Raw genomic sequence first — 27,502 nt, forward strand, 5'->3', positions numbered from 1 at the left:
CAGCCAAGGCTGTCCCAAGGTCACTAATCCCTCTGGCCAGACAAAGTAATGCATTGCAACTGCCATGTCATTGTCACATGCAAAACTCAATAGCAGAACTCCTTCGTTTAGCGACACAAAGTAATTCCAAATGCATATTTAACATCGTACAATGGATAGCTTCACTGGGCTACAGTAAAACATCTTTAAGTTAGAAGTTCCCCACTCTAACAGCAATGTTTTTCAATTACCTATTGTAAAGGAAAAAATCATACCACGCTCAGACAGAAGAGCTAGTTCTTGTCTTGAGCAATACTAATTATTGTATCTGTTTTGAAGCATTTTGGAATGTAAAACAGGATAAGACAGTAAAAATAAGATATTTAGTCTGGAGTATCAACAAAGAGATCAAATAACTAAATAAATTCAGAAATGCTGCCTTGAGATGAAAGACATGCTGCAATTAAACATAAGTAGTGAGACCATTCTTAGAAAGATTTCTTAAGTGAAGCTATATCTAGGAACAAAATAAGATGTAGTGACCTCTACCTCTATTGTAAGAGACACAGAGTTATTGATCTCACTTTGGTATTTTCATATAGCAAAATAAACTAACAGCTCCCTTGTAATGAATTTCAGGCATTATAAAACTGTAAAAAAACCAACATAAAACTGGTTTGAATTTTATCATAATTTTCTCAAACTATCTGTGTTAAACATTATTTTCTATCTCTCTAATCTTTTATACAAGTATTTTCCGTGGCATAAATATTCTGTCTTAAGAAATCTATAATGCTATTTCTCTTAATGCCATTGCAAAACTTTTTGTGCATTCGATTGGCTTCTGCAGAGTTTCTATGGCCTGTTTTTTCCATTCCAAGGTGAACCTTGGAACTAAATTGTTTGGATTTCATATTTTTCTTTCTCTATATAAATCTTTATGACAAAGCATTTAGCATTGATTTTAATAAAAGTTATACCAGGAATTATATAATTAGGAATGCTTAAAATTATAGGCACCTTAGAAAGCAATTTGGAAAGCAAACTGGAAGAAAATATAATTTCTATGTTACAGGTTAAAAATTTAAAGGTACAAATTGCTTAAGGCATGAACAATAGCTAGCATGTCAGTGTGTATAAGGACATTTGACCAATGCTCTAAGTCTGTTGTGCATGGTAGCAATAATGCAGATGGTCGCTGAGTTCTTATTCCCAGTGGCTCGGCCTGTGTTACTACCACTGCTAGAAATATGAAATAGAAATAGTAGGATAAGAACTTTGAAGAAGCAGACAAACCTTTTCAGGGCATCTATAAAGCAAAGGATGCTTCTCAGTGGTACACCTGTATTTATCACTGTTACCAACCTTAAGAATTTTGCTCAGTTACCACAGAACAAAATTTATTGTTTTATGGTCATGACAGTGTAGCAATGTGTTTTGAAATTCAATTACTTAGCATCATCTGAACTGAAATCTTTCTTTCTTCATTAGTCTAAAATTGTTTTGTCAGAAGCTTCTTCTCATCAGTCTCTTGTTTAATTACTTTTGTCTTTAGCAACCACAGCATCCACAGTTTTTTAATTATGTGATTTGAGTAGGCCCTAAATCACTGCAACAGACATGGACAGGACAACCATCATTTGCTTCCATGGTAAAGAAGAACTGACTGTGGCTAAACCCTGTCATTTGTAGAATTTACATAAACACATTAATTACCCTTCCTTTGTTTCTCTTCAAAACCGTATTAAATACCAGACACAGCTGTCTCTACAAAGGATTAAATTCATGTCCTTTATAATTCATTATGTCACCCCAGTCACAGGCAATTTCCAGTAGTTTTACTTTCAAAGGAAAGACAACTAATAAAAACACCACTATAAAATTTTACATGTGGAAGTTGTGCAGACATTCTACAAAAAATTCAGTATTCATTTGAGACTCCTTTCTCACACCACTGGGCAAAGACATATAGGTCAGCATTCCTGAAGCTATATCAAACTTCATTTGCAATAAAATAAGTAGTTATTATGACACAAGCAGACAGCTTTTCCTTCTATTAAAATATTATTTTCTCATGTACTGTGCTAGTTTAGGCTGGGATAGAGTTAACTCCCTTTACAGCTGCTGATATGGGTCTGTGTTTTGGATCTGTACTGGAAATAGTGTCAATACCACAGGGGTGTTTTAGATATTGCTGAGCAGAGCTTACATAGAGTCAGTGACTTTTCTGCCTCTCACCTCACCCCACCCCACCAGTGAGAAGGCTGAGGGTGCGCAAGGAGCTGTGAGTGGACACAGCTGCGTTTATTATGGCATAAACACATAAAAGCAATTTACAGTGTAATGCTCAATGATGAGCCAACTCACTGGGGTTTTACTGTTTGTGATAGGGATGATCAGTACTAGCAGAACACTTTACAGATATGTATCATATTCAAAGTGCCATGCGAATTTATGGAATAAAGTAAATGGGTTGATATGATGGCCAAAAGGGCCTTTCAGGAGACTGAGAATAAAAAGCTCTTAATCTGAAGAAAAATACTAATACAAGAAGAGTAAAAATTAGTAAAGTTATAAGATCTTATGCTAGAAAATAATGAAAAAATTGAATTATTTTATTGCTACTGCTATGATTTCTGGCATGTCACAGTCAATAAGCTTATATCCACAGTGTTGTAACAGCTGAGGACACAGAAGGAAAAGGGCAAAGACCATGTAGAAAGTCCATCACTAAGAGACTGAACCCACTTGTCCTATTAAATTGTGTTGAAATCAATATAATTACCTTTATTCCTTATTTTAATATTAATGGGAATATTACAGTTAAAACTAAATGCCACTTACACATCATACAGCATTCCTGACAACACACAGAAAATTTAAAAGGTAAGAAAACCACTGTGAACACTCACTTTTTCACCTATTGCAGTATAATAATCTTTTTAAGAATGTTCACAAGTGAGAAAGAGAATTAAAAAGAAATGTTATTAACAAACAATCTGAAATTGTGACATAACATAGTTTTAGCTTTTTTATCTAATGAACCAAAATCTCATTAACAATCAGTAGTGACAGGCTCAATACTGACAAAGGATTAACACAACACACCTATTATTCAGGTTAGGGTTAGGGTTAGGGTTTTGCTCTAACTGGACATGCTTCAGCAAAGCATTTAAACATGGTGCTAAAGGGCTCTCCTGGCTAGGAATATCTTCTTGAATTAAGCCTAAGGGCCTTGTGGGGTTAGGGCCAGATAAAAACATGCATTATGCCCAAAACTGTTCAAATACAGAGTGCTTAGAGAACTGATGCATTCAACTTCTCTACCATTTAACAGAGACAAGAACAGGATGTGCTTCACAACTATGGACATTCATATGGACTATGGACATTGATAGTCACACCTGAAGTTGATTAGGAACATACTTGATACAAACTTCTCTGCAAAGCTGGAGTGATAAAGATGCAATAAGGCTTATTGAAATTAGTGTATATTTACAAAAATGAATGTGAGAAGCATATTTTTATTATAAATAAAACCTCACAGTGTAGACGGTTTGGTTGAAAGTCTGAAATGTAGAAAAGTGTGCAAAGCATCTTTACTTTTTTAAGAAAATTTTAGAGGAATTTATGCATTTCATATATATATTCTTTAAGATGGTCACTTTTCAGAAAACAACAGTCCATATACCTATCTAAGGGAAGAAGCTGTTTAGTGGACACTACCATGTCATCTTTCTTCTAAAAGAAAAATGCCAACATCTCTATCACCAATGCAAAAAAAATTAATAGAAAAATATTTATAGAAAAGACTTATTTTTGTGTGTAGAGGTGTAATCAAATCAAAAAAGCAGAAGATATTGAAAGGAACATGCATTTCCATCTATTTTTTCACTGTAATTTATTATTTAGTTTTATTAATTATTGAAAGAAAACAGGTAAATTGTTAATCTTATCAGTTATATAGATGCTACGAACAACTGAACAAATTGAATCTTTTTATTTGTTTACAGTCCTACATCTCATTATAGATATTATCATATAACCCGACTTTTTGTGCTTTGAAGGCTTAAGAGAGGAATTATTGCAATATACAACTTTCACTCAGAAAATCTGTCCTTTGTGTCCAGGGATAATAATTAGTAGGTTATTTCTAATTTCTTTTCTCTATGAAGGTGGCATGTTCACAGTTCCTCCCACTTTACCCTCTAGCATTTCTAGTACAGGGTAGGGGAAAGATTAAAAATCTTTAATTTAGAAAAAGATCCTTTTGATTTCTGTCTAGTTTCCAGCTTTTAGAATTATGTATTTTATATATTCCATGTGACAAAAAGATCAAGTGGTTTCATAGACTAGGACAAAGAACCAAGCCAGCACATTTACTTCTAATCTAGAATCTCACTCCCAGATAGTTACTGTCTCTCATTTCTGCCAAATAAACCATCATTTGTTCTTCTGCTAACATTGTTCTACAACTTAAACATTCTTACTCTGTCAGTGGCTTTCTTTATTCTGAAAGGATAATTAACGACAATTTTTAATAATATCTGTATAAGGCAGTCTCTATTTTCTCAGCTTTAGCTACCCATCTTGAACTTCTTACTTTTGGAATTCATGTTTCGATCACAAGTGACCAAAACTACAAACAGAATTTCAGATGAAATCCCATCAGTACCATGTACATTGCCTTTAATATTTTCTTTCCACTTCTAAAAATGCTGTAATACATCCTGATACGTCTTTACACTTGTCTTTTTTCATTGCCATGTCACATTTATGGCTTTAGTCACCGTGAGACTAATAAAGCCAGATCTCTCTCTTCCTCTGACACTTTCAATTACAACTCCCAGCTTATAACTGAAAAATCATATTAGTTCCTAATTAGACTTTGTACTACACATTTTTGTTTCACTCACCCTTGCTTCTCTGAGTTTTCTATCTGACTTTCACATCTTTTTCCATCAGCCAGTTTCCCAGCCTTATTTTTGTACTCAGAGAAATATTTCCTATTGCTTCCAAGTTAGGTCACAGTTCAATACAAATTTTTTTCAGCAGTAGCTGAAGAGTGGGAAAAACGTGGCTCCATATTGGCTCCCCTTTCAAGTTCTTCTGCCAACAGTCAATATGAGAGTGAAATCAAGCCCAGAAAGGAGGATGTGCTTCTTTCAATAGTGATGTAATCCACAGACACATCAGCCTGCTCCTGAAGCATTATCATGTAGTACTTCACTAGTCTAACTTCAGCCTGTCTAACAGCTGATTGCCATAATCTTCTCTTTGCTGTTATCAAAATCTTTTCCTGGCTCCAGCATTTGTTGGATCTATAACTCATTGCACTGCTTCAGCATGCTAAGAACATAGATCTCTATTCACCTGTTGCCACTGATCAACTATCAGTATACAGACAGGGACGAGCAAAGTGTCAGAGGAGAGCCCATGGAGGGGTTGGGAAATGCAGCTGCTGATGGTAGAAGGTTGGAAAAACTGCAACCAGCAAATTAATCTGCAAAGGTTGTTTTACAGCCCAGTACCAGACTGGTAAGAGCTTGCTGCTCCCAGAGGACCAGAACTTTTTCACCTTATCCCTTTCCTTGCTATAACTGTTTATCTTTCCTGCTCCCAGCCATGCACTCTTAGTCTGGGTATTGCTTAGTCCCTTTGTGAACTGTTTCCACCCACCTCAGAGCCAACAACAGCCTGAGACACTCCGAGTGCCTGCATGCTTGAATGCTGCCCAATGGGAACACTCGCCAAGGAGAGAGGCATGAAGGTAGAACCATGCAGCTCTTTTCTTTTGCATCTCTTCTCCTTTTCAGCTGTTTCTTCAATAGATTGTAATACAAAATAAGAATTAGTAGTACTAATAATGAACAACTAAGTAACAAATTTGAGTTGCTGCCTATAAACGATAAGTCATTGCTACTCAGCCTTAGAAACAATATGCCAATTTAAATGCTTGAAAGATATTTAGAACTTGGGAAGATTTAAATCATTTGTTCATCCAGATTCCACAATGTGAGCTTATGATAATACCGATTGATTGGTGGACCAATTAGAACAGTTCAGGGAAAATTATGCCTTTGCTTCAGAAGAAGGTCAAAAGAGAAAAAGAAATATACTGGGACACCACCCTGCAGCACTGAAATACACATTCGCCATCTTATCATATTAGTGTGCAGGCATACTTGCTGATACAGGAATATATCAATAAATATGGTGTATTTTCCAAATATTTATGACTTAATTATTTACTTGTATAAAGACAAACTTCTGCTTTAAAAAATCATGAAAGTTTAATGAGGACTTAAGGCAGTAGAGTGGATTTGTGAAATGAACTCCATCTCCAAGGTAGCAGCTGAGAAAACGTCCCACAGCTATTACACAACTTGAGAATGGAAAACAGGTTCTGACGCAATTAACCTGTTGGCAATATAGAAAAATTATTAAAAAGAGTAACTGATGTTTTCTTGAAAATCTGTACACTTTACAGACTCCACTCAAAATCAGCACTACTTCAAAACTGATAAACAGATAAACCAGAAGGAGCAGTTACATTAACTTCTATTTTTAAAAGAAGTATTAGAAGAACATATTCACAACAGTACCAGTACTGTTGTGCATCTGTGAAATGGATTCCAGGAGTAAGACTTCACAAATTTATCTCTCCCTGAGCCACCTTAGATCCTTATGAAAAGATATATTTTTATTTCTGTTTTAATGGCATGTGCCTTATTATTGCTGTTGCAGATAATCGTGCAAATAACAATCAAGGGAAGTTTTACTAACGAAAATGTTGCTGTTCTTCCACTGCAATTTAAAATATTTTCAGAGCTTTTGTTAATTTAAAACTCTGGTTAAGTACTGGGATCATTTCATCTGCAGATACACTTGTGTTATCTAAAACAAAATTCACTAGAAACGCATATCCACACATGCATGGATGGACACATACAAAAAGAAGGACAGAAATAGCATTGCAGCAAATGTCATCCAGGAATATATACAGAAAATTAAATGTTAATGAGCTGCATATCTCAAAAATTACTTGTTCTTTTATTCGTCTTTCTAAAATACCTTTGTACTAATATTTCTTAAACCTAGAGGTGAAATTCTGATCACACTGAAATCAGTAATTCACAAACTTTCTTCAAAAAACCAACACTTGCCCAGGTTTTCACTTACATATGCTCCTCAGTCAAATATGTACCTCGCTCTTGCTTTTTTTTTTTTAGCTTACGGGTAATTTGATTTCCAAGCATATAAACAGAGTTTACAATAGGCCTTGGAAAAGTTACCATAGCATATGCTGTAATAGCTACCATGACAGACACTGTCTCACATTTTTCATGGCTTCAAGAAAATCAGCAATAAATTTCTCTTTATAAAACTTTAGTTCTGAACCCCATAATGTAAAACATGTTATTACCACATCTATCTTGTTCTCTCCAAGTATGTTTTGGAATGATTTGTCAACAAAAATGAGAATGATTCCATGATTCCTTGAGATGTTATCAATAAATTCCTGCAAATGAGCTACCAAATAAGCCCCATGATGCTGATGTTAAATGCTTCATTTCCACAAGCTCTTTAGAGAGTCAGTGCATTATCTCACTGAACTACTGAAATACGGAATTACATGGTATTAAAGGTGAGGTATGTGTTTATAGAGCCTATTGAACGCTTTCAAAAATAAAGACCTATAGCCTTGCATTGTTTAAAAGCAGTTTCTCTCTTTCTTTAAACCATTTTAAAAGCCTATGAAAATTTTAATATTCACAGGATCTACACATAGGTAAAATAATAGAAGTATGATTCTCAGAGCAAAAAGATTTGTCATGTACTATAGAGCTCTTTAATACTAAACCTTCTGAAAGGGTTGATTAATCATACTATTTAAAGACTGTGACACATTTATGCTCAAACTAATACAGGTAAAGCTAGTAATTCACAGTAACAAACCTGTGCAAGAGACAGCTTATGCGTTGGGACGTTTGGTTTTAAATTCTGGATCTTTTTGTACCCTGCCTATTGATGGTGTTGAAGCCAGTTAATTGGCATATCTTAACTTTTTAGTTAAGAAAAGGGAAAAAAAAAAAAGCCTAATTTGTTGTTATTTGATTTGCTTTAAAATGCATTTGCCACTTAGGCTGACAGAGAAGAACCATAAAAACTAAAGAAAAAGGATAATAATTCATACTGTACTTCTCCTTAGCCAAGATCATAAAATTTAGACTCAGTTTAAAAAAAAAAAGCAAGCTGCAGGACATTTATATAAAGCGCAGAAATAGGTGTTGACCATAAATATACTGAAGATGTCAGAGCAATTTATAAATAAATATTTAAATGGGTTTTAGCGAATTCTGAACATAGATCTTCAAGCTTTATAGAACCAAAATTTATTCAAGGCAGAGCAGTATACTTCCCTACATACTGGATATTTGGGACAATCAGCACCCTAGAACCCTTGAAGTGCAGTTGTGCTTATCATGGGCAAAAAAAAGGTCATACTGGCATATGCCAAGTAAAAGTTTCCCTCACCAGTTCACCCAAGCCAGAATATTGACCTTTCAATTTATTTGCCTTACAAGCTTTCAAAGCATTTACCCATGAAATATATACCTTCATGCATACATATATATATGCTTCAGCTGTTTTACACCTAAAAGAAGAAAAATGGACTGCACCCATGATTTTACCTTTCCATGATGTAAACTAGGAAATGGGGTTGCAGCAGCTGATTCTAGGAGCATTGCAGTGAGGGGCAGCTGTTGCTCAGGCAGCACTTATCCTTTCCATAAGTGTTTCTCCTGCCTGCCCCATGCTCATTCTGTATCAGAAAGAAGGAACACAGAAGCAGAGCCTATTAAGCAGTTCTTTCACAGGCAGCAATGTCCTAGGGTCAGACTGGCCGTGTGTTGAGCCCTCCTAAAGCAGACCACTTCAGAGTAGTCGTTAAACCAAGATTACAGGAGTCTTTCTGCCACACCCAAAGGAAGGGAGAGATTACACACAAGCAGCAAATGCCAGGCCTACCACTGACATCCTTGAAAGTGTGTGATGCATAAGACACCCTGAATGAGGAAGCAGAGGACTGCAATCGCTATCCCTCTGGCCAGAAGTTAGCAAGGACAAAGACCTGAGAAGTCGGCGGGGAAGACTTCAGAGAAAAGGTGAACTGCTTTTTGTAAAAATTAGGGACAAGGTGGGAGAAAGCAATTTCATGTTCTTTGCACAATCATGTGAGGAGGAAAAAGACTGGGCACAGGGAAGATGAATCTGTGGAAAGTGAAATTCAAAGCCTAAGGTAATTTATAGTTGTTCAGTTAGGAATATTCAGTTAAAGGCAGCAATGAAGAGTTTGGCTTTTCTCCAAAAGTAGCTGCACTCATACCCAGAACCATGATGGTCTCAGGAGGGGTTAGTGGAATTAATGGAAATACTAGAATCTCCTCTCCTGGTCAAAAGTTAGTGCTCCTGCCTGACGTAGCAAATTATTCACCATTTAGGTTACTCCTGAGGCACATTTTTAAATAGCAATATTGAGTTTCCTTTATGTTTAGTTCAATATTCTCCATTTGACATAACAGCAGCCATTGTAAAAATATGTGTCCTGAGAGTACAGTTAGGAAAATATGAGAATGTATCAGCAGTTTGATTCAACCCATGCATTTTAATTTCTTGGGTTTCCAGTTTGAATGTTATTACTATTTCATTAAGGCCATAACTATCTGTATTCTGGTTCCTGAAAGCCTATTTGGCATAACATTCGAATTAGCAGTAATGAGAAGAATACACTCGTCCATCATCAAGTTTGTTACCTTGATGAATGTCTCTCTGTAGGAAACTATGAAATGAGTTAATGTACATGCCTATTAAAGCCACTTCAGGAGATGGCTGAACATATCGATGGCCTATTAGCTAAAGAGAAGTTCAACCTAAGGCTCAAGGAAGAAATACAGATGTATCTAAGAAGTAGATTTATTGCAGCTATTTCTTACAGCTACTCAAAGAAAAAGTAGATGTCAGCAAAATTAGGAGTGCTGAAAGATCACACTAAAAAGTTAGGCAATTTTGGGGCTTGAGGATTTTGAATATCAGATAAGGAGGCTTATATGCATTTTTTTGTGTTTGTGCATGTAAGGCTTTTTGCAACTTCCTTGTAGCTGAACAAAACTTTGGGTAAAATCTAAGGCCTGAAAAATTGTTTTTTCTAGAACTTACTAGAAAAGTGGAAATTAAAGACTATAATATGGATATTAGTTTCCTTTTTTCTTCTGAACTTTCTGCAGTGCCACTCAATTATTTGCATGTAGAGAAAGTTAAAGCACTATTTTGTAATGGCAAGTAAATGTAAATTACTAAACTTGTATTTGCTTTATTTGTACTTACCTGGGTAAATATTGAGAAAAGCTGTTTTAACATTAAAAAATGAGTATTCCCACCAGTTGTGGAGTTATAAATTCCAATAGTCACAAATATTCAAGATTATCAAAAAGAGCTCAATAGATTTTAGAACATACAGATGAGGACTAGATTTATACAGAAATCTGATATGTAGGTTTTATCTCTGATAAGCAAAAAAAGGACTGGAAAGGTCTTCCTAAAATATTAAGTCTAGCTTCTTCTGTAGGCATGAAGTCAGCTATTTGTAAATGCACCTCTTTTATAAATATACCAATCATTATCTCTAAAGAGGTTTCTTTGCTAGTGATTGATTTCATCTGAGTTGTGGTTGTTTTGGTTTGCTCTTGGTTTCGATTTTCTACCCAAACTATTTCCACTGGAAATTTATTCCAGGATGTGATGACTAAAACGTGAAGAAAAAAACCCCTAATACTCTTTTAATTTCCAGAGTTAAATTGAATCATAGTCACATACAAATTTGATTGTTCTGCTACCTTTACCTCACTGTGTACCAGCAGGACATATTTATCAGCAAGAATCTTATTTTCTCCCCAACTCTCCTACACTATACAAGACAAGGTTTTATAAACCCCTTTGTAATGCAGGCTCTGCTGTCATCTGAGTAGTATTTAATTGCATGTGTTCCAGTTAGAGTTCAGAATGTTTTTCAAGCACAAAATCACAACTGAATTAATTATTCTAAATGAAGTGTCCAAAGTGTTACTAATTCCTTACTGCTCCTGGAACAACTGGGAACAACAATCCTGGAGCATTCTAGGACATATTTGCTTTTTTCCACAGCTGTGCCATGCTGTGAGCTCACATCTCTTGATCAACTAGTAATATAGAGGTATGTTCTCCTCCTCAGTTATTTCTAATAAGCCCACAATTTACAGCAGAATTACATTTTACTGGCTCCAAATGACCTTTCATTGTCGACTGCTTAGAGTGTAATCCCATTTCTATTATTAAGGTTCAAACAGCCTTTCTGAATGACATTCCTAGGTTCCTCCTTCTCCCATTCAACCCATCGGTTGCCCTCTCCTCACAATGATATTATCATAAAATTTACTTGGCACTAAACAATTATTTATGTCATCTACTGCCTTTTATATTACAATTCTACCCAATTACCAAATATTTAAGTCATTACAAAATGTTAGTTCTTGTTCTCTGGTAACTTGAATTGCAAATTAAATTATTAACTCTTAATTATCTCTCAGTATCAAATGGTCCTGGTCCTCACCCAATAAACTTACCCTTGTAACGCAACAGATGTTAGCTTTCTCTGAGAGTACCTATCTCAGTTATTTTATTAAAAATATTGATTTCATCTCTTTTATGATAATACTGATGGGAGTTAGAGGCTGAATGCATTTTTTGGAAACATACCAGTTACACCATAAAGGAAATGGTGAGTATTACCAAAAACACTGAAGATCTTATTTCTTGCTGCAAACAAAAATTTAAGGATAATGAATAGCAATGATTTCAGTGTTCCTTGAGGCATGTTGTGAATTCTTGCAATAAGATAGCAGAGAGCAAACATAACCAGTACAGTATTGAGCAAATACAAATATTCTGAAATATTAAAAATTGATATTTCTTAGCTGAGACAAATGAGTTCTCATATCTCTGTGTAATCTAAAGACATTTATTTTGCTTCACCCAAAATTGTTCAACTAAGTCAAGGCAAGGACACGTCAGCTTGTCAGCTTTACCGCAGCTGTCATTTCCACCCCCCCACCCCGCTTTAACAGTCAAGAAGTTAAAGAAAAAATCTATAGGGACAGGCTGTTCATTAATTGTGCACACAAGCACACATATAAATCCCTTTAAAGAATATTAGCTTTAAAAGTAAACTTTGTCACCCAAAATTGTTGGATCCCAAAATATAATATATGCAGAGAGAGATTTGAGTGGTCTTTGCAAAAAGCCGTGGGCTACGAAAGCTGGGGAAAGAACCTCAGTTTAAGAAGTAAATGAGATATCATCTGTGTGGAGCGTCCTGCCCAAGCCAGAGTCCACACCCTGATCTCATCAAACCTGTGCAGAAGACCTATTGTGCTTTATCTCTCCCTTTGTGTTTCCTGGATCCTGTGCATTCTGTAAACCCAAATACCTTTTTTCCCCTTGTAATTCCCCCAAGATAAAATGGGGTTTCCCCTATGATGTATGTGTTAAAACCTCAGATTTGTTAACCTTTTACTTCATCCCTGTAAAAGCCCCTAGTTGTAATAGAATGAATATGCAAACCCCCTGTTGAATATGCAGACCCTAAACCCTTTAAATATGAACTTGTGAGTCCAATAAAGGATTCCAGTTTCTTGCCCCCAAGCTGGGATCATCTTAGCTTATTGACCTCCACATAAAATGGTTCATGAAGTATGCAACAATAATTATTCATCAGACATATCAGATGGCAATGGCTGATGACTTAAGTCTATTCATTTAAAAATAAATTGACATTAACACACACTAAACACAGGGGAAAATAACTTTCTGTAGTACTGTTTTTGTTGTCACATGACCCTACAGAGTCATTGCCTTGTAGGCCTTAAAAATGGGTATTTCCACCTTTGTCTTCAGCTTTCTATCCTGTTTGACAGAAAAACAAACTGATAAACTAATTCATATACTGGATATGCTGGATAAGAACATTTGTTGGCCACAAACTTAATTTCCCTACAGTACTCTGGTAATCCGTAAGATTTCCACATTTCTCTGAAACTTTGAGCTAATTTGTGATCAATTCTGATCTTTGAGGAATACTTTGAAATCAGTTCCAAGTTATTTAAATGCTTATACTTTAAAAATATATCCCATCAAACCAGATTTATCTGGCTGTACCAAGGCAACCTTTTGTTTCTGAGCATATCAATACATATCATTGTTAATATAAACATTTGGTCAGCACAGAATTTATGTGCTATTCGTGGGGAGTAAATGTGGTGGCCCAAATACAACATAAGTATGTCCGAGTGTGTATTTGCAGTCATGTCTTAACCTTCATCAAGGAATTTTGCCAAAACAGACTCACTTTCCAAGCAAAGGTCTGATCAACTGTTGAATGCATAGCCATCCCTGCAGCCTAGTTTTAGCCATTACTAGTGGATCGGGACATCTTTCTACTTCAATATAATACCCTGTTTCATTTCAGGGAATGAAAATCAAAACTCATATTTGTTGCTACCTAAATAGTACACCAGATTTCTCAAGAGTCCTTACAATAGAGGGATGCAAAATGCAGGACAAAACAACATCTGCTTTCCCTGCTTTACTTATTAATATTTTCAAGTTGGTTTTTGTAGGAACAAAACAATAAAAATGCATACATATATATATATATACACAAATCTCTCAAATATATACAGATATGTACACTTTCATGAGCATTTAATGCAATACTCTCTACTCCTTAGAGTGGTTTATGCCTCTTTTGTTTTCCTTGCCTCTTTCTCAATGCTTTAATGCAATCCTCAGTGTCTGAGCACCAGACTTCAAATGAGACAACTATTCAAAACATGCACAGACAAAATAAGTGGTTTCCTTAGTAATGGGGACTATGTGAAAGCCTCTGAATCAGCTCCTCCTCCAGTAAGTCATTATGTACACGATCCTTTTTACCCGAACTTACTGATGTAAATATAGCTTTATATTTAAAGATAAATACGTAACGTGCATCCATGGTTTTTGGTAGTCAAATGACAGATGAAAGGGAAAATGTTTACTGCATTCCTAATTACATTGTTTGGACTTTAATCAGTAAGGATGTTGTATGTTCCAGTGGCCTTTCAATGAATTTTCTAGATCTGCAACTTGAAAAAAAAAAATTGTCAACTAAACTACTAAGAACTTCATTTCGGTACCCATTACAGTGCAATAGTTTAGTGTACTTGATTTAAACTATCATTAGGTAACTATATTCTGAACACACACTGCACTTATTCATGCTGTTTCTTGTCATCACCAAGATAAATTCATGCTATTGGTGGCATGGGAAAATAACTCTGATGCTTCTCCTAGCCTCAGAGTAAAAGTAACTAAAAGCAGAATGACATTTTAGTTCTAATATTTAACTTAGTGACTCTAAAGTTTTCTAAATAGCCAATATAGCTCTTGTGCAAATAGTTATGAAAAGCACGTAATCTAGAATTGCTATTGTACTCCATCCACTTTTAATACTAAACCACAACAAAACGTAACAAAAATAGTCTGTTTAGTTTAATCAAAAAAGGAAAGAAATTCAGGTCCGAAGTTCTGCCCCTGAGAAACACATGGAGACTTGCCATATATATATGCCATATATTGTGACAAGTGTGACATTATCAGGGATAAATTGTGGCTAAATTTTAAAAAAATTGAGAAGGACGTTTCCTCTCACTGATCATGTACTATTTGCCACACCACACAATGTCAACAGAAAAAGGATAAACCTGTTTCACATAAAACATCAGTTAATATTCCATAGAAAGGAAAATAGATATGAGCAAAGAAATTGAAAAAATCCTCTCTATAAGGACAAGAAGATCAAGACTCATCACCACCCATAAGAATTACAACAAATCACCACCAGGATGAAAATTCTAGGCCTTATATTCAAATCATTACTGGTACTCAATAAGAGCATCTCAGTCCTAAAGATCTACTATTGAGAAGATCCCAGTAAGTCATAACTTAATTACTCGCTACAAAAACTCTACAAAACCTGAGATGTCACCACTAGACATAAACTTACTGAGATGAAATGAATTTTTAAATGAAATATATACACCGAGATTGAAAATTGCTTTACAGATATTTCATCTACCCGATCCAGTTCCATATAAACATTCTCTAGCTGTTTTTCACTACTGCATCTTCATTAAGAGTCCCACGTGACATAGGGAGGCTGTGGTTGCTATGTGTGACTCATATGAAGACTTCTAGCCTTCAGCACATGCTGATATGGTGGGGATTATTGCCTATTAAAATAGGGTCAAGGATGAAAATTAGAAGAACTCAGATATCACTCTGTGTTGGATTCAGTAGATATAACACATGTTAAGATTTTTCAGACCTTAAACCACTCCTGAGGAAGGCTGACTATAGCTCTGGAACCTATAATGAGGAAAGAGAATATAGCTCTTGCCTGGGATCTCGTACTTTCTGTTTTATAGAACACAGTTGCTAAATGAACAGGCAAATTTGCTGAACTATGCAAAATCTCCTTGATCACCAAGATGAGCTCATCACCACTGCTTTCATCAACCCCATCACACAGCTGATTGAATTTGCCTGTACTATAAGGCTCTTTTTACTATGCAGTTCCAGGTTTTGCTAACTCATATGGCACCTAGAACCTACCTAGCTTTTAATAAAGTAAGTGGGGCTTTGGGTAGATGTGAAGTGTTCCTTATGTGACATTCTTTACAGATTCATGGCTTAGATTTATTTTGCTCTGCTTTAGGAAACTATGCTATCTTATCAACACTAACTCTTAGATCTGATAAAAGAAACTTGGTAGCAGGTTAAATAATCTGAGCATAACACTTTCCATTATGAAGACAACTGTAGAAATTTGAATTCATTGTTGGCAACAAGCCTTTCATCTTCAAAAAAGACAAAAAATGAGCTAGAAATGTCGCTTTTGCTTATCATTGAAAAATGATTCAATTTTGGAGGGATACAAATTAATAAAAATTACTCCTTGTCTGTATTGAAGCATAACCCTTATAGGAAAATGTCAATAGTCTGGCCATAATATCTAAAAATGTGCATGACCATGTCAGATTGATGACATTGCACTGAAAATGCTGGCAGAATGGGGTTACATGAAGTGATGGCTCTTTTTTCTCTCTTCCAGGCAAATCACACAATGATAACTGGCTATTATTAATAAATTAATTAATAAGTTAACTGATGACACCAAAAAGCAGATTTCTTTGAATCTTAGCAATCCTGGACCTTCACTCAGAAAGGAATACCTCCTCACATCCCACATGGAAGATACACTAAGGGTGTGCTTTGCAGAACTGGTGAGAATTAATCTGTCAAACAAATACCAGCTCATGTCTTTTTTTACGCTAAGGGATACAAGAAGAAAGTGAGAAAAGCCACCACTGAACCCTCCTTCTTGTAGGCATGGTGCCACAGAAACCAGAATAGGGACACGTGTAGTGATAAAGCTACTCAAAAAGTGTTGTTTCTTTTACACATGGGAATAATCTGTTTGGATACACACTTAAATTTCTTAATTGCCAATTTCCGACATAAAGTGTGTCATCTAAGAATTTAAACCAAATAGTTGTGGGTTTTTTATTTTAACTGCATAGTATTTATTACAGTCCTTAATTACACTTGCTGCATTCTAAATGCAGCTGTGGTCTCAGAGACTAAAAACACTAGAAATGGTCACAGTTAATACCCTGAACCACAACAAGCCTACAGGTCACAGCATCAAGCCTGACAGAGTTCAAGAAGCATTTGGATGATACTCTCAGGCACATGGTGTAACTCTTGGGTATGGTCCTGTGCAGGGCTAAGAGTTGGACTCAATGATCCTTGTGGGTCCCTTCCAACTCAGCATATTCTGTGATATTAAGGCCCAAGGATGCTCCACCTTTCTATGTAAAGAAAAAAGGCGATAAGTTTTGAAATCCTCTTCAAATTTTGAGAAAAATGCAAACACAGAACCACTGTATTTTAATAACTAAGGTTTTTATGCAGTGTTTAATGTCCATTACAAACAACTAATTAATTAGTTTATTTCACGTGCAGTCAGTAATCAGATAAAATGCATGTTAAATAAATTGCAGGAGTTAGTCTACATTAATTTCATCATCTCTCTATCAGTCTGAGAGAATTTTTTTATATCCCGTAACCTATTAAGCTATATATATATGAGTCTGATAAAATAGATTACATTGCTATTTTAAAACCACCAAGCACCATAGTGAAATCAGCAGGAAAATAGTTTAATGAACTTTAATAATCATAATTGTATTGGTTAGAATAGATACTTTTCTCCTGCAGACAGTTTGGAAAAAAAATTACTCTTTTGCATTACCTAAATTACAAAATTCAATTATTTCACTTTTTTGTATGAAACATAACTTTATTATCATATAATAACATTTTAACTAATATGTAAATGTATGCCTATCAAGGAGGCACTTTGTGTATATAGTCTATCATAAGAACTGACTTTCTTCATGCAAGTATACTTTAGCTGACTTAATTATCTAGCCCTCTAATTACACAGTCCATACCAATCAACCAAAATGAAGCACTTCTGTAATCTTAATTTCACATGTCAAATCATTGAATATGTTTTTGCATGATTCTCACGTTAATTAGAAAGCCAGATTTTGAATGAATGACAGTGAGTACGTGAGGCAGTTAGGGGCAAAACCCAAGAAAGCTTTCATGTAAGGGCAATGCTAGTCCCCACCTATTCCCTTTCCCCCAGATCTTCTGTTTCTCCACTGGCTAAGAGAAATGGTATTTATTTGGCTTTAACAGAACACTTTTGTATTTTCAACTTTTCCTAAAATTTTGGAAATTTTCTTTTCTCTTACTCCAACCATTATCCCACCTGTAGCACAGGTGGGATAATGTCCTACCTTTTGGCGGGATAGGTAGGACATGGTTGAGATCACGAAGGATTACCATTTTTCTTGTGGGGGATAGCATGGCAAGAAGTCTTACTTTTCTGGCTTTGGGTTGTGCTCACTTAACACATCCTGAGCATTATCCCATCCAACAAGGGACATTAGGTTGTGCAGCAGGGAAAGATCATAGGTTCACTTTGGGAAGTTTACGGTGGGTTGTATTTGCAGCTCATGGTGGTGAACATTACATACTAACAGAGGCCCCGTTTTGTGGGAGCAAAGGAGAAACAAGGTTTCACCAATGAGCCCTGAGGCTACAGAAAGGTGACATGACATGTTTCTGACTTGAGGGGTTCCCTATCCCAAACTAAGGCAAGAAGACCTGAAAGGTGGGTTAGCCCCAATTTTTTCTTATAAATCTTTAACTCACATTAGAAAAAAATGGAATGCCCATAATAAGAGACTGGGAGAATATCAAAGGGCCACTTGGCTACTTACCCTCATCTAGAGTAGCTCACATATTTGCACACACCTGTCACTTAAATGCTGTTATTTCAATTGTCATGCAGTCCTACTCAGTTGTATGAGTGAAAAATGAATGGCACACATCTTTAAAAAAAATTAAACCTTTGTTCACTGTACTTAGTTTAAATGCAGTATTTCAAAATTTGTGGCAGAAGGAAAATGCTGCTTTATTACAGAAACAGTGTAAATACCAGTGAGTCTAATATAAGTGGTTTTGCTCTAATCAGTTATAACAACCTGAAATTTATTCAGGAAGTTGACATTAATTTAATTCGCTTTCCATAATAAGTGTTTTTATGAAGAGTAAAATAATTTTCTTACAGAATAAAACGGAAAACAATGCAGCCCCAAGGTCTCAGGTTCAAAGTAAATCAAGATGAAATGTAGTATTCATAAAATAGCAACCATACTATAATAGAATTCTGTTGCTATTGCTGTTGCAAAAAGTACTCTAATTTACACCATTTGCTAATCTTCACAAATTTTTCTTATTATTAATAGACAGAACTGTAAGCCTTTCTTCAAAGTAGATGAGTGTGAAATGAGAACCACATCTCACTTCAGTCCACTAGAGGGTGGCCTGCCTCGGTCAGGGCTGTGGGACTGAATTCACTCAAGAGATCCAACATTTTCTTTTTTTTGACCTGTTGATAACCAATTCTTTGTTCTTCATTATTGTTCATCTTCTATTATAAAGTAGTTTCGTTTATATAAATAGTATTTATAATTAAAAAAATCTAAACCTTTTCCTAACAATATCTGTCTCATTTATTGTTTTGTATATCTGGAAGAAGGGATGATGATAATCACAAATTATTTTACAATTTTTAAAACCGTCATAGTTTGTATACTCTTTGTTCATGGACACAGAAAATGGGGAAAAAATGAATTCTTCACCAAAGAGCGTGGCATAAAGAGAGTAAGAAGGAAGAAAGGGAAGAACAAATCTGTGCAGCCTATTGTTTATATTATTGGATGGCCATAAAAGAGAGACTCAAGTGGACAGAGACTGAAAGTAACTGACTTTATTTAACCAACTCTTTTCTCAGTTTGTTCTGAATTTTTATTCCTCAGGAAGATGTATTATTGCTCTTACTTTCTACTCATAAATACAGGCAGCAAAACGTAATATTTGACAAATTTTTGAAAGGGTGCAGTCTGTAAAATCTTTTCCTGTCTTACGCTTAAAGAAAGCACCAAAACTGGCAGTGAAGCACAGCATATTTTTCCTGAGTGGTTTCAACATACAGTGTCTTCTGAACTATGGCAGCCTTTGCAGAACTTCAGTGATCTCTAATAAGTTGTTCTGAGTACAGATAACACCATTAAAAAAAAAAAAAAAAAAAAAAAGAAAAAAAAAACGGGGGGGGGGGGGGGGGGGGGAGGAGGAAATTTGGACCTCCCAATCTGTTCTGTACAAACACAAAGCATGCCCTGTAGCTCCCACTAATCGGAAGAGATATCTGGAAGCGTGCACAGGCTGGTTTCGTGTATTCGTATCCGAAGCAGCAGTGTCACGTCTCAGACAGCTTCCCACGGCCATCCCGGCTGGCGCAGCCGCGCGTATTACGCGGCATCTGGGCACGGTGGAGCATCGGCTCCTCTCTGGGGAGGGGAAGGGACTCAGTTATTAATGACCGCTGACAGGCAGCACCATGTCAGTGTGACAATCGAGCGGCTGAACGATGCACCACTAACCACCACGGAAACAAGGAGAAATAAGAGCAGCTAGCGAGCATTTCTCTTCCCCCACACACTTTCTCTCTCCACTGGATTGCGAGCCTCAGAGAGCCAGGCAGCAACAGCGCTCTGGCAAAGGCAAGGCATCTCAGCTGGCAGCACTGAGTGTCTCTCATTTTGTAGGATATCAATAGATATATCTTTGTATTATATAGACCGCTAGACAGCGATTCACACCCATACATACATGTATGCACATCTATTCAGACTCTGGCATTAATACAAGTATGTGGCTACCTGAACTAAGGATTCCAAATTACTGAGATGCAAGAACTCCTCCAGCTCTGAAACTATTCCTATTATAGGGTAAGTTTCTCTTTATTTTCAATTTTACCCTGACTTTTATCTTAACTTGTGGACTCTTTCTTCTTTCTTCTTTTTGTAAAGTTATTTTATTAGCATATTTTCACATTTTAATTTCTGAACAGAAATGCAAATGCAATTTGCTTTCTGTGTCAGAGATAATCTAAATATAATTGCAGTAGTATCAGATTAGTGCATTTGTTAGCTTGAAATAAATAAAACAAGACACAGGACAGCCTCCTTTCTTCTCTTCAGTGCTAGAATTAAGGGAAATGCTGTTTATGTCAGGACCTAAAAACCACTGAGGAGTGAGGCTGAATGAGCATATCACAAACAGTTATTGAATTTCTGCCAGGCTACATCTTAAGGATTGTGGCAAATGACTTCGCTTGAAAACATCCCCTTTCCAGTCAGAAGGGACAGTGTGAATGTCTGATTACTGATGCAGCTGGAACAGACCGTAAGGTAAAAAGGATCACATTAAGCAGAAGAGTTCTAATCTTCTTTGGTAATTAACAGGATCTCAGCAGGGTGCCTCTAAAGTATATTTACACGTTAAGAACACTGTTCAGATGCATCAGTACAAAAGCAGTGCCTGGTGTAGTATAGAAAGGCTCAGAATTATTTGTCTTTGCTTTCCATGTCTTTGTTTTCACATGTCTAGCTGGAGTTTTTGCCCAGCACTGCTGTTGAGAAAGAGAACCAAACACAGGGGCATAGAGGAGGAAGCAAATACAGGGGGCTAGAAAAAAAATCAGTGATTTTCTATTTAGCCAATTTAATCAACATAAAATTTCATGGTAGCACTACTGTTGCCTAATGTTTTTATGCGTGTGTATGTCATTTCTTTCATGAAGTATAAGAGTACCTTAGTATCCCTTCAGATAAAAAACACATTCAGTAAAGTCCATCAGCATGGATCTGAGATTCATGCATCAGTGAAAGAGAGATATATTACTTTACACCATAAAAAAAGACAGGTTAGCTATCTAATGCATGCTTCAAAGTGAAAAAATACAGCCTGCATCTTCCTGTATGCTTTTGTTTGCTTTTTAGAGCACTATATCTGTACTAAAACTACCTCAGTATATAGAGTATTTCTCCCACCTCTTTTTCTCCCCTCAGCCCCCTCACTCCTGTACAGTCTGGAAAACATCATAAAGAATTTCTTCCTTTGCAGCAAAGCAATTATCTGCTTGTAATTTTAGAGTTACTGTGTTTTGAGAAACTAACATTGTGAAACAACCATCAACAGATAGTCCACTAGCTTTAAGTCTGCCACCTTTCCAAAAATGTCAGGCGATGGGTAGCTTAACAATATGTTTGGTAAGAAGTCAATTAATTCAGGTGACCTTTGTAAATGGTGACAATAAAGCAGCTCTGACAATGTGCCACAGCATTCGACATTCCCTCTGGAAAATGAATGAGCTTAAGAAGAGGTTTTCTTTTCAGAGTACAAAATGAAAGGTATGGAAGCATTAGCTCCTGCTATTGGCAAGCTTGCTTCTTCTATTTCAGATTGGTCTATGGAATCTGTTTAAAGCAAGCTGGCTTATTTCATATGAAACACTATCTCTGGTCTAATTAAGTATCCCAGTTTCATTCACGTTACATGTGCATTTTAGTTGTTAAAACATGAATTTCAAGCTCCTGGATTGCATTTTTACAGAATGTGCTATACAATATATAGAGAAAACCTGATTCTGATCTCTTCATGCTATGTGCAAAGGACTACTCAGAGGAAACTTTTTCTACACACCATGGTACCTGCTCAGCTTTTCTGAATCTTTATCCTTACTCATTTTAAATGTAAAAAATAAGTAAATATGAGTAATTTTACACTAATACATACTGGGTTTTGCCACATATACTCTAGTGTGTTACTTTAAAATATTACATAGATATGCCAAAGAGTTTCAGAAAAATGTGGCCATTTCAATCATACATGTACAGAGAAAATATGCTGTAGATGCAGTGTCTCAGGACATAGCAAAGACATTCTTAAAATGTATAGTGACTGTATTTTGCTTAATACTCCCTCAAAGCTCCTGTAATAATGTTGTAGTGTCAGACAACGACTGGCTGATGTTGTTATGGTAACCCCCAAAGTCCCGCCTCTCAGGGTGGCAGCTCTGAGCATGACATCAGAGCATGCCTGTTTGGAGTACCCTGAAGTGGGGGAGTATTTGATTTTTGCACCACAATTATACCAGATCAACTAGGCAATGTTGCTAACGTGTATTGCAGATCAAAAATATTGTGTATAATCTTTGCTAATCGATCAAGATTGAGCAGCTTATGAAAATACTCAAGTCCTGCAAATCACTTGTGATCACTTGTCCCTTTACACTAGGGAGCAAACTTAAGTGTTTGCAAGTGACAGCAAACCATTTAGCAGTGTTGGAGCCACTTGCTTTGACTCTCACCTCTAACCTTTATTATATTAGTAATTATTCTACAAGCAACCCAAGAGCTTTGCTGCTTAGCGACAATCACTCTAACTAAAGGTAAGCTGGCATTTAATAGCTAAGTTTTAGAGCATCAAAACAACAGAAAAAAGTGGTAGAAAGCAAAGAGTTTTTCAAGACAAGCTCCATCTAACTTCTGAAAGAAAAGTCACCACAGAGAAAAACGAAACCTTTTTGCACTATAGGTACATCAACATTTTAGTTAATTGATATATCCTTTCTTCAGTTAGTACCGTTGAAAGTTAAAGGAAAACAAAACTCTTGAGAGAGATATTTTCAGAAACTATCTTAACAAACCCTTCCATGTCAAATTCCACAAGCTCTAATTAATATCAAGTAGCAAAAACTGACAATGAAAAACTAATTTCACATGTAGCGCTCAAGGAACTATTTTCTGAAGACCAAAGAATGGATAATTTCTAAAGTTTTTCTGAAGATCAAAATTCAGACAGCTTGTAAAATTTTTTTTTAACAGAAAAAGCCTTCTACAAGCCTTCATAGTACTTTTAAAAGAATATTAATTCTCATTCTAATACCACAACAAGGAATTAAAATCCTTTACTGAAAGGAAAATGCCAGTAGAATTTGAGAAGAAACAGTAGTGACAGATGTCATTAGAAAGGTCATTAAACACATTAGTATTAAGAGAAAAATCAATACTTCTCATTACAACTGTAATGTAACTGTAAAAAGGAGTTACTGTACCTTTTACTTATTCAACTGACTAGTCCACAAACTGTTAAAAGCTGTTGTTGGGAAATGGCATAGTTCATAAAGAACTTATTTAAACAAACTGTATGACCTTCAGTATTATACATAAAATCTATAAATTATTTCATCAATGTTTCCACAATAAATTGATATCCTCAGCTGACCTGAAGTGATAAAAGTTTATATCCAACATGGATGTCAGTAACATAATTCCACTTTGGTTTCTTTGTGGAACAGCTGAATGTGACACCTGGTGAGAAAGAACATTTCCATGAGGGCAAAATAGAAATTATTTTCACAAATTTCCTTGATCCAATTACCCTCTCCCAATAGGATTTCCTATTATTTATACATGGAAGATAGTGCTGTATAATCAATTAACTATAATACAAGCTACAGACATGCTCTCACCCCTAGCACTCCCAAACCTGTTACTGGTTTTCTGCAAAGCAAAAACAACTGCAGACATTAAAATGAAGGGAACTATTAATTCTATAAACACAAATTTATACAGTATATCCTTGAAACAATTATCCTTCATTTAGAAATATTTCTTTTTAACAAAAGATTTATCTCAATACAACTCTCCCTCTTTCATCTTGGCCACAAGTAGCAACACTCTAATTCAAAGAAAATAAGATCTCTATTCCCATTATTTCTATTCAGTTGCCGAATTTCTGGAATTCATTAAAATATCTACCCCAAATTTAATGATAGTTTAACTCTACTGACCTCTGTATTAGAGCAGAAAAGAATTTTTGCCTCTCTTCTGCTCTCAACTCCCACAGAGTCAGTCAAACTGGGAAATGCTTTTTGACAACATTGGCACAAAAGAAATCATTTAGCAGTTCTCCTTCCTGCATAAGCATCTGTATTTAGAGGTAAACACTGCAAAGCTGGATAAAATGCTACAGGGAATATTTTTTTAAAATGTCTACTGATTATTAGTATTACCCCAAGAGTCTTTTACTAGAGGTTTCTTGTTATGCAAATAGCAACCAGTCTGCCAGGAAATACTTTGAAGTCTCTATAACATTTGGTATAAAAAAGGTAAAATTCTTAAGTTTAGCTGTACCAAAAATCCCTGGAAATCCAAATATCAGTATGAAAAAAAAAAAAAAGAAAAATATTTTTTATACAATTCTCTGTCTAGGGATTAGACCATTTCAGAAATCATCTACTGCATAAATTACAGAATAATAAACCAGAATAAACATGGGATAATAGAACAAACAACAAAGAGCAAAGTTGTGCATTGAGGTGTTTTAAAAATCATTGTAGTATTCTATCCTATAGCATTCTGTTATACCATCATCCTGGATGAGAGAAGATGACTCTCCAAATAGTCTTTACAAAGGCAACACAATAGTCAGACATTACTAGGCCTCTTCTAGTGTGGTCTTGAGAGGTTAAAGGTAACCACATTGGTTACATTTGTCATCATGGTGTTAAAACAAAAAGTCATCCTTATTTGAGATTGCATGAGAAATATATCCCTGATTTGGGAGGCATTTAAATAAGTGGAAATATGGAACTAGTTCCCTGAACAAGGATAAACACAAATGTCTTCTCTTTTAGAATAGTAGCACATCTCTGCTGAAAACAGAGATATATAGTCACTATTTATATCATATTTATGTGATTTATTCTGTACCTAAAGACCTAATAAAATATTTCATCCTGTCAGGAATATTTTTTATGTGAAAATAGAAACTTTTCTCAAAGATTTTAGCAAGTGTCATAGTAGCTGTAAATAGAAAGACTAGAGAGAGACATTTGTTTCTTCACCCCAAGCTCATTCCTGTTGCCAAGTTCTCTCAAGTCAATGAACTTCCTCTCCCCTCTGGTAAGCAGCTTTCTCTAGAAATCATGTGAAGCATCAGCAGTTTCTGCAGATGACACTTAACAGTGAGTTAATTCACCAAAGTGCAGTACAGTGCAGTGCAGTGTTTCCACCAAAGTGCAAAATTACCTGCTGAGCTCCCCACATCAGCCATCTCTGTGTTCTATGCCACAGAAGGAGCAGAGAGGCAGGAGAACTCACCCAGGCCAAGGCTTACATGGGAGCTGAGCCTTCCAGAAAAGCCTCTTTTCTGTGTAACAACAGCTCCAAACCCACTGCACAATACTAAAATGCTCTCTTTTATGTGCCCCATACAGAAATCAGGCAGTGCTGTAAAAATTCTTCCTCGCTCAGCACTGCGAAAGCGTGTTTCTGAAACAATACAATCAATTTATGAAGTACAATATTTTCTGTTATCAAATTCTAAACAAATAAAAAAAGCCTTTCAGTATGAAAAATAAAATTACAGTCAAGTAGTGCTTCATTACCACTGTAGCTTGAGGGACATTATCTGCACAACTCCTATTTAATATCACTTTATAACAAAACAGAATTACTTAGTTATCCTTTAAGCATAACACTAAAAGATCACCCTAGATATATTCAGTCTGTGACACCATTTTGAAGATATATGTCTTCTTACACAAGACACACCATGTTAACTTTCAAAAAAGACAGCTGAGACTGTACAGCCGCTATTTCAGTGACACTCTTAGAATACAGTAATTTAACTACTTACTTCATTTTAATTTGTTTGACCAGTTAGTTGCTGGTAAGCCCAAATAAAGGGCTACAACTCAACAGTACTTGAGAGAAATGGAATGATTAATGATCATTATACCAGTTTATAGAGGTATCCTTATGAGGTAAGAGAAGACAAAATGAGGCAATTGCAAATATAATGATCTATTAAGCTAGAAATGTTTGTCTGAATAGCAATTTCATCCAGCATGTATAATTTAGGTGACATACTCTTCTGAATGTTGCTTTGATATAGATTATCCAGGCATCAATATTGTGCCAGACAAACATATTTTCAGTCATTTCATTTTTACTGTGCAGTAAGAGACAAAAAGGATATTCAGCATGCTACTCCACGGTTAGACTCCAAACTCTAAGCTCCAAAAACACATAAGGAAAAGAAAGTACTTTGTCCTTCAAAAGTATCAGCCAAACCGCTGAACTCTATCTTTCCTGGGCAGAAAGAAGAACCAGTCAATCTGAGGAACTGCACAGAACTATTCCTATATTTTTCACTTGATGATTTGCATATTGGGACACACATTACTCAAACACTACACTCACTCTGATAGGAAGTAATCACCTGGGATATTAGTGCACAGAGTCATTTTAATGCAAATTATTTACCTCTATATTTCAGTAGGGTTATTGATGAAACAGTTTGGGTTTAAACCTAAACTTGCTACGAAGAACCCATGGTTCAGAACAAGTCCTAGTACACTTGGACCACATCCTCATCACTGCTCCATTTCAGTAGCAGTCAGGAGAGACAATGCATTTCTGTTCACACTAGTACAGATGTTTCCATGCCTCTAAAGAATAATAAAAACCAAATACCAGTTTTCATTCTGTAGCTGGTTCACTTCCATTTTATAAAACACATTCTGTTACTGCTAACTACAATAAAAAAAAAAGTGTATTAAAATAACTTTTAGATATAAATAAAATAAAATCTGATCAAGTACAAATCACACAAGATCTATAATTTTGCCAAAGATTCTAAAACATAAATTGCCTTCTCTTGTATCTCTAAAGCTCATGATAGTGTGTATTGCTGGTGATTTCTGACATGTTCAACCAGACTGGATCAAAACCATTGTGGGAGCCTCACTGAAATTGTTATCTTTTATTCCTTCGTGATTTTTTGCTAATTGTGTTTGTTTCCACTTTACCTTGTTTTAACAAATTTCTGTGTA

General features: G+C 35.7%; 2 protein-coding genes across 3 annotated transcripts in view; one reads left to right on the forward strand and one right to left on the reverse strand.

Moving 5' to 3' along the window:
* IMMP2L (inner mitochondrial membrane peptidase subunit 2) overlaps positions 1 to 27,502 on the reverse strand; it is a 417,256-nt gene that overhangs the window by 194,462 nt on the left and 195,292 nt on the right. The window lies entirely within an intron of this gene.
* Positions 19,989 to 27,502, forward strand: part of LRRN3 (leucine rich repeat neuronal 3) — a 34,244-nt gene continuing 26,730 nt past the window's right edge. Inside the window, exon 1 of the mRNA XM_027721218.2 lies at positions 19,989 to 20,546. The gene's annotated coding sequence lies outside the window, so the exon portion shown is untranslated. The remainder of the gene's footprint in view (positions 20,547 to 27,502) is intronic.

This window comes from Pipra filicauda, unplaced genomic scaffold (genome assembly GCF_003945595.2).
Source record: "Pipra filicauda isolate LSUMZ 115617 unplaced genomic scaffold, ASM394559v2 scaffold40_size4127951_pilon, whole genome shotgun sequence".
Classification (NCBI taxonomy): Eukaryota; Metazoa; Chordata; class Aves; order Passeriformes; family Pipridae; genus Pipra; species Pipra filicauda.